The 16,949-nt window shown below is 46.9% G+C and overlaps 1 protein-coding gene and 1 long non-coding RNA gene across 6 annotated transcripts in view; one reads left to right on the top strand and one right to left on the bottom strand.

Moving 5' to 3' along the window:
* Positions 1-16,949, bottom strand: part of SLCO3A1 (solute carrier organic anion transporter family member 3A1) — a 312,860-nt gene that overhangs the window by 224,587 nt on the left and 71,324 nt on the right. The gene's annotated exons all lie outside the window — the stretch shown is intronic.
* LOC123385816 lies at positions 9,613-12,519 on the top strand. The gene is made up of 3 exons (XR_006598876.1): positions 9,613-9,878; positions 10,192-10,305; positions 12,388-12,519. It is a non-coding gene; the product is annotated as an uncharacterized LOC123385816 (long non-coding RNA).

Below are 16,949 nucleotides of genomic sequence, written 5' to 3'. Positions count from 1 at the left end.
TGCGGGTTGTGGGGGCTGCTGACGGTTTTGTAGCAGGAGACAGGTTGTAGGCAGAGGTGAGGAGGGCGGGGAAGCGGGATGGAGGTAAGGGGGTAACAGAGGACACGCTCTGGGCCAGAAGGCTGAGGAAGGAGCGGTGGCCCGGCCCCCACTCTGGCTGCCCCTGCTCACCGGCACGCAGGCCCCACAAAAGGCCGCGTCAAGAGGCGCCACAACCGGCCGCTGCCGCCAATGTCCGCCGCCCTTGCTGGCCCGACCAGAGCCTACGAGCGACAGGTGGACGGGAAGGTCTGTCCTTCTGCAGAGCTGTGGGAAAAACTGTCCGGCCCTGCAAAACTGGGCACTGCGGGGGTCCCGCTGCACAGCCACACTCTCCCTCCACGGTGCCCGAGGCAGCCTCCAGCAGGAGGGCAGGCTGCAGGCCAAGGTCTAGCCCGAGGGTGGGGAGGGGTGCGCTGGGGGGGCTAAGTTTAGAAAACCTCGGGGCCTGCACTCCCCCACCCAAATTCTCTGGATGAGGCGAAAAACCGACTGGTTGTTTAATGCAACCCGACTGTGCTTTCTTTCTCCACTAACCCTCCTGTCTACACCTCTGTGAGTCTTAATCGTACCACGTCTGTAACACAGAAGTGCTAAATGTATACTGCAGTCCCCTATCAAATCCCTGTCAATCAAGGAGGTGAAGACAGATTCTGAGGCCCACGGGCCTGGGTTCAAATCCTGACACTACCACATACTAGCTGGGGTAACCGTGAGCAAGTCCCTAATTTTGTGCCTCAACTTCTTTATCTGTAGAATGGGAACCGTAGCCCCACGACCTATGGCTTTCTTGAGGGTTAAATACAGGTAGAACATTTAGAGCAGCCTGGCCCACAGAAAGAGCTACTCTAACCACAAAAGAGGCCGTCTTGTAACTGTGGCACAAACCTCTAGAAACCAGAAAGCGTGTGACGTCTCCATTTCAGTGGCACTGCGGCACCTGAACGTAAGCCGTCCCCCCCCCCCCCACAGCCACCAGACTCGCTTTCCTCAAACTTCATTCCACCCCCTCCCCCTTCCCCCACCTGGGTTTCCAAGGGACTACCGGGGAAGCTGTCTGGAGACCAGGAGAAGGAGAAACAATCTACGTTCCCGGCCCCGTTCCAGAACTTACGGACAAAAACCTCACGGTAAGCTTCACGAGGAGCCCCGTTAACACGGATGGATGGCATGCTCCCCATTTTAATGATGAACAAACTGAGGCTCGGAGAGCTGAAGGGGCTTGCACAGCGTCGGTGTCAAAGCTGGCATCCGAACTCAATTCCAAACCTTATTTCTCATTTAATAATAATAAAAATACTAGGAGGAAGAGGACCGCAATGATGACAGTGACTGTCCCTTGAGCACTTACTCTGAATGCCCTACGTGTGCCGGCTCATCAGGCCTCAGATCAGCCCTGTGAGGTGGCTACTGGGACCCCTCCCATCTTACAGATGCGAAAGCCGAGCTTAAGCGATCCACCCAAGAGTGCGAGGCTCAGAAGTGGTGGTGATTTTCTCACGAGCCGTTCATGGTTTCAAATGAAAACTTCTTTGTAGAATTTGTCTTTCCTGGAACTTCTCCCCTTCTCCCTTAACTTAGCAGGTCCACTCTTCCCCTCTTTACAAATTTTTTTTTTTCATTTCGTTTATTTTGAGAGAGACAGAGGCAGCGTATGTAGGGGAGAGGCAGAGAGAGAGAGAGAGAGAGAGAGAGAGAGAGACAGACAGACAGACAGACAGACAGACAGACAATCCCCAAGCAGGCTCCGTCTGCACTGTCAGCTTGGAGCTTGATATGGGGGGCTCGAACTCACGAAACCCTAAGATCATGACCTGAGCGGAAACCAAGAGTTGGATGCTTAACTGACTGAGCCACCCTGGCGCCCCCGCTCCCCACCTCTTTGAAACACAGTTCAGAAACCCCTTCCGCCAGGCTGCCTCTCCAGAGACGCTGCTCGCTCTATGGGCAGCGAGAAGTCATAGCTTTACCTCCTGGACCTTGCTCCCCACAGGGCCTGGCACCCACAAGGTGCCTTCCTCCTGCTCCGTGCTCCACAGGTAGGTGCAAAGATGACAGCTGAGCCCAGGAGTTCTTATTCACGCCATCTCTAATGAGCCCCCAAGAGCTCGCGGCCAAAACACATTTTAATGCAAGTGGCTGCTTTCCTTTCTACGTCGCCCACTGGGGAGACGGGATTTAGCTACAAAATACAGCTCACACTCTTCTCACGGAGCTAAAACCCAAAGGAAAGGGAGGCGCAGGTGCCCTGACTCTCTGGCCCCTGGAGGATGGACTTAACCTTCTTTGCAGATTCTGGGAGCACAGCTAGGACAGTACCCCGACTCAGCAAGTCAACGAAGGGCCTTGGGTGTCCCAGAATCACGGTGACCAGAGTTTCAGGACATAAATTAGGACACATGGTGCCTGTGAGGAAAACAGAAAGGAATATTAGAACTCGAGATGGTCCCCAGGACAGCAGCAAAGGAGGAAGCGTGGCCTTTGTAACCGAGAGGGTGTGCAGGGGGTGCTGGGAGGCTGCAAGGCACTGAGCGGGCCTCAGCCACCTTGCAGGCAGCCTCAGCTTCGTCTGCAAGGGCTTTGTTACTCCAGCAGTCTCTGGAACACGCACACTGCCGTGTCTGCACTATATGCCCTTCTCTATTTGCAGAAAGGAAGCGGAAAGGGGAGGGTACCGGGGTACCAAGGTTAAACACTCCGTCATTATAATGCCCTCGACTCCCTCAGGGGCAAAACTCTCCCGAACAGAACTGTCCAAAAGAACTTTCTGCGTGACAGCAATGTTCTGCAACCCACACGCTCCAAAACGGTAGCCAAGAGCCGCACGTGGCTCTTGAGTCTTGAAATTTGGCCAGCGCGATGGAGCAACGATGTTCTTGATTCTGTTTGGCTTGAAGTCACTTAAACAGCACGTGGGCTAGCAAGGTGCCCTACTGGACAGCACGGCTCCAGGCCACGTTTAGACAAACTTACAACCAGGAACCACATCGGTTAGTAGACCCAGCCTGTGCCGACACGCTGTCCTCTACTTAGTAACACGCTGAGTGCTCGCTACGTGCTAGCAATGGCCCTTTTCATGTCACCTCCCATAATCATCACACCATCTCTGATAAGAGAAATGCTATCATTATTGCCACTGTACCTAGGGGGACACGGAGTCACAGAGCTCAGTAAGCAGTAGGGGCTGGTCCAAGAGCTGGGGGTACTCTCACTCTTGCACTTGGGATCCCTTGCTCAGCGGTCGGTGTAACATGGGTTTATGCTCTCCATTTGGACCTGTGATCACTTTAATAATGAGGGCTATGCTCCCTCTTGTGCTCCTGGCTAACGGCTGTGGGACCATCCCTGAAACGTTTTTAAGGTCCTGAAAAGATCCCAGGGAGCTGATTTTAAACATAAAGTCCTTCCAATAGGAGGTCCAACGAGAAGTGTCAGAGGGACTACGAGGGTGTGCTACGAGGGACTACGGGTATGCTGCTCAGTGCACGCTCATGTGGAGCCTTCCCTCCAAATTCGTCAGGAAGGAAGTGCCAAGCCCTCTCACTCTTCCATACACAGGCAACACCCGAAAGATGCCCTCCGGGAGGGGCGCCTGGGTGGCCCTGCAGGTTAGGTGTCTGACTCTTGGTCTTGGCTCAGGTCAGGATCTCACGGTTCGTGAGTTCGAGCCCCGCATCGGGCTCTGTGCTAACAGTGCACAGCCTGCTTGGGTCTCGCTCTTCTTCTCTCTCTGCCCCTTCCCTGCTCACTCCTTCTGTCTCTTTCTCAAATAAATAAAAAAGAAAGATGCCCTTCTGGAGGCTCCAAGCTGCCAGAGCCTTTTGTTAAAATTCATGAGAGAAAAGGCTGAGGCTTACCCCCATCTAGCAGACACGTTAGACTTTTAATATCAGGCTAACGGAAGTAAACAGTGCCCATCCTGTAGCCAACAGGGATGGGCTAGACTTTAAGGTGCAGGGAACTGGGGGGCAAGGATGACCTTTGCCCTCATTAGCCTGACTTTCCTCTAACCTAGGACCCGTTTCTGTTCCCTTCCATCCCTCTGACCCCAGCTCCCAGTTTTCCCCGATGGGTCACCTGGACCACGTTTACAGAAGCTTATTATGTTGCCCTTTCCTCTCATAACTTAAAGGAGCATTTCTTGCCTCAAACAGACATGGCCGGGACCTTTAACAGTTCTTATTTAACACAGGAAACCCGATCAAGAAAGTCACTGAGGATGTCAAACTGCCAGGGAGGGCTGTCTTCCAAGAAAGTGTTCCCATTCAAAGCCTCACGTGTTGCTATGAAAAGGTAAAGTTATAATCGGCGTCTTAGGAAGGGCAGTAATTTACAGTATTATAAAAAAAAAAATCACTGGCAAGAAAAACTGGACTCGACACTGAAAGGAGTTCAGCCAGGAAAAAGAAAATAAAAGGAAATCAAAATGAAACCTGCCATTATGTAGTCAAGAGACTAATCGATGCTTGTCAACCTCATCCCTCCAGCTGGTTTCAAAATGTTACCCATTGTAAAGAAAATCCAGAAGTTTGCAACATGATGAGTGCTTAAGATGTGTTGAGGGTAGCCTTCAAAAGACATCTCACTTGGATTTTGGTTTTGCTACGGTTAAAGTCTGAGAGATACAGGGGCGCCTGGGTGGCCCAGTCGGTTGAGCGTCTGACTTCGGCTCAGGTCATGATCTCACGGTCTGTGAGTTCGAGCCCCGCGTCAAGCTCTGTGCTGACAACTCAGAGCATGGAACCTGCTTCAGATTCTGTGTCTCCCTCTCTCTCTGCCCCTCCCCTGCTCATGCTCTGTCAAAAATAAACATTAAAAAAAATTAAAAAAAAAAAGTCAGAGATACAAAACTTACCATAAACATGCCAGGGAATATTGGCAAATATTTTCAAACACTTGTAATCTGTCAAAGAAGGGCTATGTGGACCCACCTGACTCTTTATTCTCAAACAAGAAAGGTGCAAAGAAATGTCAGGAGAAGTTCTCTGAGAGTGTCCATGTTCCCATTCATCCAGCTACATTTGCCAAGACACAAGGTAAGAGAAAAGGCTGAGGGCTTACCCCCCATCTAGCAGACTTATTGGGCTTCTAACATCAGGCTAGTGAAAGTAAACAGTGCCCATTAGGTAGCTAACAGAGGTGGGCTAGATTCAGAACCCAACCATTTCTCAATGAGCAACCGTAAGGGATGAGAGAACTTTTCCCTCTGGGACAAAGGCTAGGGTTGCTTACTGCTTGCTATAAAAGCAGTGGATACTCCAAGTTCGGTATCCTTCTCCTATAACAGGACTTCTGCACCGCAGACATCCACCTGCATCTTCAGCATCACCTCTGTGGTACTTCAAGGTAAAAGGAATAGTCACAACCTACTCTTAAGGTGTCAAGAGTCATAAAGGCCCTAAACTGACCCATGAGTCTCATTGTCTGAGCATCCATGAAATAACAAACAGGCTAAGTGGTTAACTTTACGGTAAGTTAAGATCAAATTCCAGACCCAACAAGAAGCTGCACAGCAAGCTGGGGATCACATGAAAAAGTAATAAAGCTTGCGACAGGGCACACGGTAGTGACATATTTAATGTTAACTGCCCAGGGGCCAGAACTCCCTTAACTCATAAAAACCAGAAAATCAAACTCCAGAAATTCTAAAGCAATATAATGTGGTATATGAGAGCATACACCTGAATCCAAATCCCAGATCAGCCACTCACTGGATCTGAGACTCTGGGCAAGTCACCTAACCAACCACCTCGTGCCTTGGTTTCCTCACCTATAGCATGGTGGCAATAATGATACATACCCCAGAGCATTACTGTTATGAGAATTACTGAATGAATTTATGCACAGTGCACAGAACACAGTAAATGCCACATGAATATTTGCTACATTACCACCAGCTCTAAAAATTCAATGATTCCATAGATCTTTATACAATGCCCATTATCCGAACTCTTTATAATGCAATCTTCCTGTATAGGATATACTGTTCAGTGAAAAAGTCAGGTGGGAAAAAAAAATGCATATAATTAGTTACATTTTATAAAGAAAAAGGAGAAGTTGGTATATAAATATATTTGGTTACATTCTTCAAACAGAGAAAAACCAAAAACTGAAAGAAAAATGGCTATGTCTGAGGTGTGGGAGGGAAAAACAATGATAGGTTTGGAAGCCAGAATTCTCAGAACATTCCTGTTCTGTAGTTGTGACTTTGACACCATGTAAATAGTTTATGTAATTATCAAACAAAATTATCTCTTAAGAATAATCTATAAAAATCAAAAACAAAATGGAACATGTGTAATTGTTCACTGAATTCAAGTCCAAACCACACAGAGAAAAGCCATTTTTTCAATGATATTTAAAGATAGTAATTCATATGTCCCCAAAAGGATATACCTTAAGGACAAAACAAACTCCAAATAAACAAACAAACAAACAAATAAATAAATAAATAAATAACATTATTTTTGGTAATCACATAGCCACTTTTCCTGCTTTTCTTAATCAAATTCTACCCAAATATAATAAAAGGGTTGAAATAAGGAACTTTCTCTTAATAGAATTTTTTGAAAAAGGAATGAGAGCATCTGAACATCCCCACTATGTAGAGACCTGACCATCGATGGCTGTCAATGACACAGAAAGAGAAGGCAGACCTTATGTGTGTCATTAATAGAAATACACATCATCACCTATGAAGTATTTCTTGCAACAAAAAAAAGAAAAGGAAAAAAAAATCAAACATGAATCGGATCAGTCCTTTAGAGCTAACAACCAATTTACAAAAAATACAAGTGGGGGACAGAAGAGCATGCTAAAAAAGCACCATCCAGCCTGTACAAAACTACAGGGCAGATGATTCAATTTATTTAACCGGGCGGGGGGGGGGGGGGAACCTATAGATTAAAGGGGACCTAAGAAACAAGGCAATTAATTGCAAATCATAGAGCTCTTTGGATCTAATAAAGTGTGTGTGTTCTTTTTTTAAAGAGCCAATTGAGAAATTTAAACACTGAGTACATAGGTGTTAACATTAACAAATTATCATCAGAGCTTAAGGCATGACAGTAGTATTGTAAATTCTGTTTCTATAGAGTCCTCATCTTCCAGAAATAAACACTAAGTATTTACATACAGAATGATTGATCTAAAATTTCTGAAACCGTACATCTGACAACCAAGGAGAAGGGAGACTGGGTAGGGACAGATGAAACAAGGCAGGCCACGATGAGCATGCTGAGGTCCACTCAACTAGCCTTTCTACTTCTGTATGCGTTTCAAATATCCCATAATAAAAATCAGTTATTCTACCAAATCTCAGCTTTGGGCCAGACACCATCAGTGGACAGACATTATGTTCAACTCTGATCACTTCCTTACTAAGGGATACAGACTTGAGACAAGTAACTTCATTCTGCTGAGCCTCAGTCTTCTATTCTGTGAAATGGCTATAATGCAGAGGGAAGGAGAAAACTCATTTCCGAGTGCCCGGCACAGGGTATGCACTCTCCCAATGGGGGCTTTCCACCACCCAGAGCTTTCTAAGGCAACACCACAGCAGGCAGCAAGCTACAGAACCGAATCTCCCCCGCCCCCAACTTTAAATTAAAGACCTGCCTAGTGAGCTCGTGGATTACTCGTTCAATCGTCTCCAGCAGGAGTGATATTCTTAAAAGAATATGCTCATGTTCTGTGTGGTGAATAGCAATTTCCACCATCTACACACACACACACACACACACACACACACACACACACACACACACGGCTAGGTGGCCTCTTTCGGGCTGGCCCTATGTGATTCACAGGAAGTAAAACACCGTCTCCCAGCTGCAAAGGCTCACCAGTTTTAAACATGCTTTCTTTCCCCAGACATCCAGCCTGGAGACATCAGGGACATCGCCTTCCTTTCTGAGCCTGGGCGAGAGGCTTTGTCAAGTCACTTCCTTGACCAGATAACGCATCACATCAGGGAACGGCATTTGACACGGGTGAAAAATGAAGTTTACACAAGTTCTTGCTTTGAGAACATGTGCAACGTGGTTTCTTTTCTCCAACGGCAGCTATGGTTTGGAAGACGGCGTGTCTCTGCAAGGCACTGAGTCACTACTCACACTTGTAAAATATTCCTGAGCACATTTGGTGAATATTTTCCAACTGTACATACACAAACGCATGTGTAGATTCCCATAAGCCTGGAGCTTCATCCTGCCCTCCCTGCGTTTCAAGCTCTTGGTTTTTATGGCAGTTGCTGATAGACTTTGCTGGGAAGCACAGGAACACATCCCTTGGAGAAAGAAGTGGCTCAGTCCCCATGCTGTCCCTTACTGGACAGATTATCAATCTCTATGTCCAGATTTCCTTCCATAAAATGCAGACAATAAAACCTAAGGGATTTTTTCGAGAATCACGCTGGATAAAATACATAAGAACTTTGCCCAGTCTCTGGCCCACAGAATGTGCTTCATAGATGCCTAATATTATTACTCTCATGGTCTGATGCTAGGTCTCATCCATCCACGTACCACCCCCCCAGCACCCTGCACTGGGCTTGACATAAGGTAAGCTCACGATACTTGTTAAGTCAATGCATGAGTGAAATGGAGACGATTAAATTTAACCTGTCTCTATTTGTTAAAAAGGAGTCAAGTGGGGGCAGGCGTGGGTGGCTCAGTCGGTTAAGCGTCTGACTTCAGCTCAGGTCATGATCTCGCGGTCCGTAAGTTCGAGCCCCACATCCGGCTCTGTGCTGACAGTTCGGAGCCTGGGACCTGCTTCGGATTCTGTGTCTCCCCCTCTCTCTCTCGGCCCCTCCCTGACTCATGCTCTATCTCAAAAATAAACACTAAAAAAAATATTTTTTAAAAAAGGAGTCAAATAACTTTAAGTCTCTCAAAAATATATAGTACTAGTATCTTAAATATCAGTGAGACTCGTGAAAGATGGACACACTCATCCAGATGAGAGGTGCTGAGGGCCTGGCCTGAAACAACTGAGGCAAATGAAGAAAGGGCAGGGGCCAGACTCCAGAGACCTTCAGAAGCCAGGATCAGTAAGAGGTGGTGGCTTTTAAATGCAAGGGGTGGGAGGAAAAGGGTAGGGTGAAACAATGACAAAGCAAATTGGGGAGAAAATTTAAGGACATGAATTTTGCACTTCCTGGGATCTACTTAGGACACCCAAGTAGAGAACTGACTTTTTTTTTTTAAGTTTATTTTTTGACAGAGAGAGAAAGAGGGAGAGAGAGCAGGGGAGGGGGAGAGAGAAAGACTGAGGATCCAAAGCAGGCTCTGTGCTGACAGCAGTGAGCCCGATGCGGGGCTTGAACTCACGAACCGGGAGATCATAACCTGAGCCGAAGTTGAACACTTAATCCACTGAGCCACCCAGATGCCCTGAGAGCTGACTTTTAACAAGGCAGAAATAGATTGCACACAGATGTTCATAGCAACACTATTCACCATCGCCAAGTGGTGGAAGCAATCCAAATGCCCAATGAGGAATAAACAGATAAACAAAATGTGGTATACGCACACCAGAGGATATTATTCAGCTTTTATAAAGGAAGGAAGTTCAGACACAGGCTCCAGCGTGGATGAACCTTGAGAACATTCTGCTAAATGGAAAAAGCCGGCAACAAGAAAACAAATACTGTAGGGACTCCACTTAGGAGAGGTAATGAGAACAGTCAGACCCCGTAAGGACAGAAAGCAGAATGGTGGTGACTGGGGCTGTTTCCTGGGTGAAGAGTGTCAGTTCTGCAAGACGAAAGTTCTGGAGAAGCACTGCACAACAATGTGCCAACAACACTACTTAACTGTACATTGTTTAAAAAACAGGTAAGATGGTGAATTTCAGGTTATGTGGTTTGTTTGTTTTTTTTTTTTTTTTTTTACAATTCAAAAATTAACAACAACAACAACAAAAAAGCTTGGGGCACCTGGGCGGTTCAGTTAAGCGTCCGACTTTGGCTCAGGTCATGATCTCTCAGTTTGTGAGTTCGAGCCCCACATAGGGCTCTGTGCTGACAGCTCAGAGCCTGGAGAGCCTGCTTCAGATTGTGTGTGTGTGTGTGTGTGTGTGTGTGTGTGTGTGTGTGTGTGTGTGCCTCTGCCCCTCCCCCCACTCAAAAATAAACATTTTTTTTTAAAGGTGGAAATATGAATCTGGAGTCATGAGCCAGAGGCGCTCCCTACTCCCCGTCTGCACGAACTTGGTGGCTCACGCCCAGTCTCTGACCTCTGAACCCACCTTCCACTCTGCCAGGTAGGCCAATAAGAGACGGTCATTTGTCTGCAGACCTCCAACAAGCCCGCAGGACAGTGAGGATGAACATATTCTGGGAGGAGCATGCAGCTACCTGGACATCATGCCCTTAGGAAGGCGCAAGAGGCCTCTACCCCTCTCCGATCTATCGGGAATTGCAATATTTCAGCTCACGGTCTCTGTTCTTTCATACTTCTTTCTCACCTGTTCCTCCATGATCCACGAAGCCTTTTTTATTTTACCTTCTTACCATTTTGGTCCCAGCTGTGGCCGAGTGAGGTATACGTACAATCACTCCTGACTTGCGGAGCAAAGCAAGCCAGCTTGGCCAAGCCTGGGAGTGAGGGAGAAAACAAAAAAACAAACAAACAAACAGACCCAAGTCCAAGTTGTGTAAGAGCAGTGACTGTATACCAATTAAAGGCTGCGGGGCCTGAAATGTAAACAAAACCGTCTGGTGAGTGTCTGTCACTTTACTACGGGGAGATTGTGAAAACAACTCACGTGGTTCTTTCGTGGGAACAAAGCTTTATCGGATGAGAGTTTTTAACAATTCCCACAGAGAAGCCAGACCCTGAGTCCCCTATGGCCATCAACGTCTCCTGGCTGAGACACTCCTCACCATTCCATACTTTACTGCTAAAATCAGGAATAATTTTATTAGAGGGGAGAGAGAGAGGAAGAGAAAGAGGAAGAGACAGAGAGAGAGAGAGAGAAAGAGTGCGAGCATACTCCCTCTGCCTCAGTTTCCTCATCCACACAATGAGAATGGTAACCCTGGTCTCCCTGGGCTTTAGGAGGAGGGAGCGAGAGACCACAGGCAAAGCACCCCATTCTCTGTTGTGTAGCAGGGACACCAAAGAGGACGGCTAGTATATCCCGTGTTGCTACAGTCATTATTCAAACCCCCACGTGCTTGACGCACTTGTCCAAATAAGCAGACAGGTGTTAAATTTTCTTTGTGACCACAGTCGTTCCTAAAATTAAACACTTGCTCACAACCAGTAACAAGGTGGATATTAAAAAATAAAAAAGCGCCCATGCAGGAGACATTTTGTTCTTTATGCTGCCCCATGGCTTCTGAGTCTTGTCTTCAGCCCCAGAACCACAGGCGTTAATGCATGCATAAGCCAATCCAGCTGATCCGGCTGGATCAAGGTAAGGTTCTTTCTCCCGTGATACAAATGTACCGACTGAGGCTGGGGTAGGGGAAATAATTTAGATCTAATAATAGACACCACTGGGTTTCTACAGGTTCCAAGTGTCCATACACAATTTTAGAATCTATCAGATCCTTGCCGGGCTAATGAGGCCTCTTGCTGGGAATCCAAATTCCCTTTGTAAACTCCATTAACAGCCCATGAGGCAGGTGGGAAAATATGAACGTTCTTACGGTAATAATGCCTTGGGCATAAAAGGAGGCACTGGGAAATCGCATCCACTGGTGCCACATGCTTAGTTAGAACATTAGAGATAAAGGGAGAAAAACATCTCTTCTTGGAGAGAGCTTAGGATGTGCCCAACCCCGAAACCCTGCCTGCCCCCTGCAACCCCATACCCGAACTACGTGGCAATGGGAATTGGTAAAGACAGAAAGGGGGTTTCTTAAATGCAGCGACCGTCCCAAAAAGTGTGGGGTAAAAAGTTTTGCCCATGCTAATTTTGCCAAGTTCATTTGTGTCCCCAGATGATTTTCTGGGGTCCCTCACAACTTTCTGCTTACTTGTTTGTTTGTCATTGCCCGGGAGAGAATTTTTCTTAGTAAGAACGCATGGAAAGTTTTGACTTCGGGAGTTCAGATTCCATTATGAACCAGTGCATTTTTAAAATGTTTTTGCTTTCAAAGCAAAAAAAAAAAAAAAAAAAGCTGATTTTCCTATCTGTGCATCCGTGCAAAACCAACACAGAAAATTTGCTGAATATTACCCCAAACACCCACAGTTAGGCCGAAAGAAGGGATGGAAAATTTTAGCCCCAAAGGAATTTTTTTTTTTGGACCCTGGAAGCAATGGCACAGGAGGAGGAGGGCTTGGAGGGCGTCTCCTGAGTGGCTGGGAACACATTCTGACTTTTCACCCACAGTTGCCTGACTGATGCGAAGATGCCTCCTGTTGGAGGTACGGGGGCTCCCCAGGGAGCGGATCAAGTTGACAGCTGAGCAGTCCACAGCATTCCATCTGTCACTCCGCACAGCCCATCACCTCGACTATCTTGGTTTATCTTACCCCAAGTCGCCCAACCTCACGGTCTGCCTGTCGTAAAGACTTTATGGGATTCTAACCATTTTTGGATCCTGAACCTCTTCGAGAAGCCAGAGAAAGCTTCTCCGCAAGAGCACGCACGCACCTCCAAATAATTTTAGAAGGTCCTGGATCCCTCCCCTCAAGCACATCCAAGAAACTTCAGTTTGAAGCAGCCCCATTACGTAGCCCCCAATTTCTCTTCACACTCGTAAGGCAAACTCCTGAGCCCCAGCTCTAATGTCTACACCTAACTTGTTTATGAGCGCCCATCAGCCACCTAACGCGTTGGTGCGTTCGGATGTTTGCACAAGGGCAAAAATAAGCACATGCACACGCACACATCTTGGCAGGAACGAAATAGCAAAGCCAAGTCCCAAATGGCGCGCGCTCATTTAGCCTCCTGGCCCTTGACGATACGAAGCCAGTGCTGGGAGTGAAGGCAGGGCCAGCGATCACACTCGCGTCAAGGAGCCAGGATTGGTCAGCCTTCTTCCATTCGATAAGCAGCAGCACCGAATAATAACCCAACATGCTGGACACTCTCCCACCCCCGTAAGCGATTTGCTATTAAACACTTACTGCTCCCCAACAAAGCCTGCCTGCCAACAGGTTATTTTTAAACACTTTGTTTGTTTGGAGTGGTCAGGGAGAAAGCAGGGAGTGGGGGGGGGGCATTCCTTTTGGTTTCTAGGTCTCTTTCCTGCAACTTAAAGGCTAGGAAATAATGAAATGAAAACCTGAGGCAGAACTTCCAACCTAACCCTTTTCATTGACTGCATGGGGTTAGGTGTTGTTCAGGTCTTTAGGGCATCGTAAAAGAGCTAGCTCTCTGATCAGAGCACAGCTGTCCTACGTGGGTTTCCTTGCACAGAAACGCTATCCCCATCAGAAGGTGCGGGGTCAAACCTCGAGAGGAAAGCAATCCAGTCCAACTCTCGCCGTGACATGACTGGGCAGTCAAGCCCGTGAACTGCAAATATTGTACAGGATCGTTTCTGTGCTAAAGGAACTGGGATTCCAAGGGCTAGAGGCTCACTTCCGGCAGAGCTGGATCCAGGCAGTCGTCTTGCCTTCTCTCCCCCTGATCTACCTTCCTTTGCGAGGTCTTCACTCCTAGGTCAGCTTCCCTGCATGTGGCAGCAATGACAGACATTGGAATCTCTGGACATAAAGTTTTTACAGCTAGCAGTCCTAGAAAAGAAAGTGGCCTCTGTCTCTGTCTCTCGCGCTCTCTCTCTCACTCTGAGTCCATTTGTCAAACCTCATGGTAGGCTTTGATTATCACAATCCTTGGGCCAATCCTTGTACATGGGAGCCCTTCTCTATGTCATGGCCAGCCACGCCTGGACCACATTATCATGTCTGCAGCCCTCGTTGGGGAAAGGCAACACTCGGTCACGAAAACGAGGTGCTAGACAGGCGAAAAGCCAACGTCCACAACAAAGACTCTTCCATGAGGCCTAACACAAGAATCCCCTAGCAATGAAGAACTCACTTTGCCCTGAAGAGGAAGGCCATTAACCTCTAACGCCCGTGTTAACAACAGCAAATCACAACCCTCTACAGAAACCAAACCCTTCCCACAGCTGCTCTCACTGAATGCCTCTTGCAGGTGAAAGGAAAAAAAGGAGATAAAGCGGAGATTATTCTCTGTCGGAAAGAAGTAGTCTGCAAATAAACTAAAGAAAAGGAATATGCAGGTTATTCAGGAAAATAGCTCAGAACCTTTTATATTGAAAAACAATGCCTGCGTTACAGTTGAAAGGAAAAATAAAATCGATCTTCTTTCACGAGGCAGGTGCAGTAAGAGGTTGATGGTATAGAAACAATGTGCCTTTGCGGTTCTGAAGGAAGGAACCCGCCCCGCCCCGACCCTGCCCCATGCACCTGCACCTTCACCTTCCCCCACGAATCTTCTCTAGGTCTGTCTGGGCCTCTCTGGTCTTACATCGGGTCATCAAACACTTGAATGCTATGCTCTAAAATCTCTCAGCAAAGATGTTCCCGCACACACAGGAAACATCCACAGGCCCCAACTAGCCCCAAATGGTATTGGTTTCTACTCCCTTCAGGAAACTCTTGGGGAACAGATTTCTTCATCCAGACATTCTTCGCTTGGAAAACTGGTTGAATTTCTTTTCCATTCTAGGATTCCCATGCTCATGAGGCAAAAGGCAAAGCCTCAGCTGGAATAGCATCCTGAGAGGCTCAGCAACAGCTCTGACTCCTTCCTCTCTTCCAAACTGTGTCCTGTGTTTGTGCAAGAGTCCCCGCCCCCATCCCCAACCCAACGCCCAGATCACCTGCGATCACAGTAGATAACACTATTTATTCTGGCTGCGGCATCCATGATGTGCAACTTCTTCCCTTACCACCTAGCTTCCTTTCTTGTTTTATTTGCTATCCAAAAGACAAATGCAATTTGAGATGGATGATGTAGAGCCAAGGGTCCAAAATGGCAAGCCACCAACGTACTCGAGCTGGCTTCTGTGTTGGTGACCCGCGGGAGGATTTGGAGAGGATGTCAACGAGTTGGCAATTCAGTCCACTTGCAAACTATGGATTTCCGATCACTCTTAAAAATCCGAAGATTTGGCAAGACTGACTCTGTATTCGGATGAAGAAAGAACCCTCAGTTCCTCAGCCTCCATCTATGGTGTGCTTTTCTCATTTGCTGGCCGAGCCCTTGTAGCACTTAAGATTTCTACCCTGGGCAGAAGATGTGGCCTGGGGCTGACAACAAGGGCACCCACACTCCTGGCCAGCCCAAAGCATCTTTTCATGGCACACTTGTGTCTCACTTACTTATCTTCTGGAAAAAGTCACAGCCAGGCCAAAGGGCTGCCTTCCAATTCACATGGGATCACGGCACTAACCCAAGCTTTTAAGTCTTCGGCAAATGTGGACGGATGTGTCTCAAACCACAAAGATGTTCATCGTTCAAATGACCAACGAGCACATTCCAGCATTTCTAGATTATCAAAATACCCTATAGTTATCTTTGTGATAATTAACACAATAATTTCACATATAATTGATATATTACAAACTTTACAACAGGTCCATTGAAAGTAGGTTTACATGTATAGTAAGTAGGGTCTTAAAAGACAAAAGAAAAAGGCTGGAAGGAAATATACCTAAATATCGACAATAACTTTCTATAGGTACCCAGATTAGATATTATAGTTTCTTATTATACTTGGGGTTTTCTCAATTTTACTAAAGTGAGAATACATTCTTTTGAAAAACTGAGCCAATATCAAGAAGCAAATTAGGAAGTAATGTGTCAAAACCCAGAAAGCCAACCAATACATCATGTTGTGGTAATGGGCATACTCTAGGGTGCCTCTGACTTCGGATGAACCAGATCGCCTGCTGCCTGGGGCCATGCTAGCACTTTAGGTACTTTGAGATGAGCCACAGGAAGGGGTCTGCAGGCAAAGAAGAGCCCTGCTGATTTAATGCAGGACTGAAGAGGTTGCTATTCTTAGATCTACTAGGTGGATTATGTCCCAAGCTGAAAATCAGGATCCAACTGCTCTTGTCAAAGACCTGCCTGTGTGTTTCAGTAAGTCAGTCACTTATCTCACGCCTCACTTTCCACATCTGGAAATGGAGATGATAGGACCACAAAAAAAGAACAGGACAACATTTATTGATCTCCACCACGGACAGGGTACCTGATGCAAAGGATAGCAAGGCAGATCCCTGCAAAGTAGACCCCGACCTCTTTTTACTGCTAAGGAAACAGGCTGAGGTTAACCAGAAAGGTGTCCAAAATCCTGGTGGCAGGTCTGAAGGGGAGCCGGGGTTTGAATCTCAAAACTGTCAGACTCCAGAGCCCACGCTGAGAGTCTCGTCCAAGGTCACCCAGGCAGAGAGCACAGAAGCGATTCCATGAGCCACAGGGCATGAATTATGAGCAGCTGAAAATGAACAAGAAGCACCTAGCAGCCCAGGCAATATGGAAGCACCAGATAAGAGCCCCTTGCATGTTTCCTAGCGCGTTGCTAAAACACATCGAAAATGGCATGTGACCAGCAGCTGGGGAGAGGGGGTGGAACACAGCCAAAGCAAATTGACCAGTGTTACAGTGCCATTTATTTTAGAAAAAGAAATTAATGAGGGAGACTTCAATATCAATGAAGTTGCAAGAATATAATGAGTTATGCTTGCTCCCATGAGGGAAAGATTTTTAATTATTTTTTTCAGATGAACTGCAGTCACAGTGTATTTGATCCATACCCGACCCACACTCTTTGGAGAGTTGAAACACGTTTTACCCAATGTCAAGTTAAAATAAAAACTCATCAGAAGCAAAATAACTCTGGGCTCCCAGGGCTCCGACGAGAAGTTTGGTTCTCTCTGGCTGCCGGCTGGTATCATAGTGACCTTTGTACT

The sequence above is a fragment of the Felis catus genome, chromosome B3 (genome assembly GCF_018350175.1).
Source record: "Felis catus isolate Fca126 chromosome B3, F.catus_Fca126_mat1.0, whole genome shotgun sequence".
Classification (NCBI taxonomy): Eukaryota; Metazoa; Chordata; class Mammalia; order Carnivora; family Felidae; genus Felis; species Felis catus.
The sequence above is the reverse complement of the archived record's forward strand: the minus strand, read 5'-3'. Positions and strand labels throughout refer to the sequence as shown.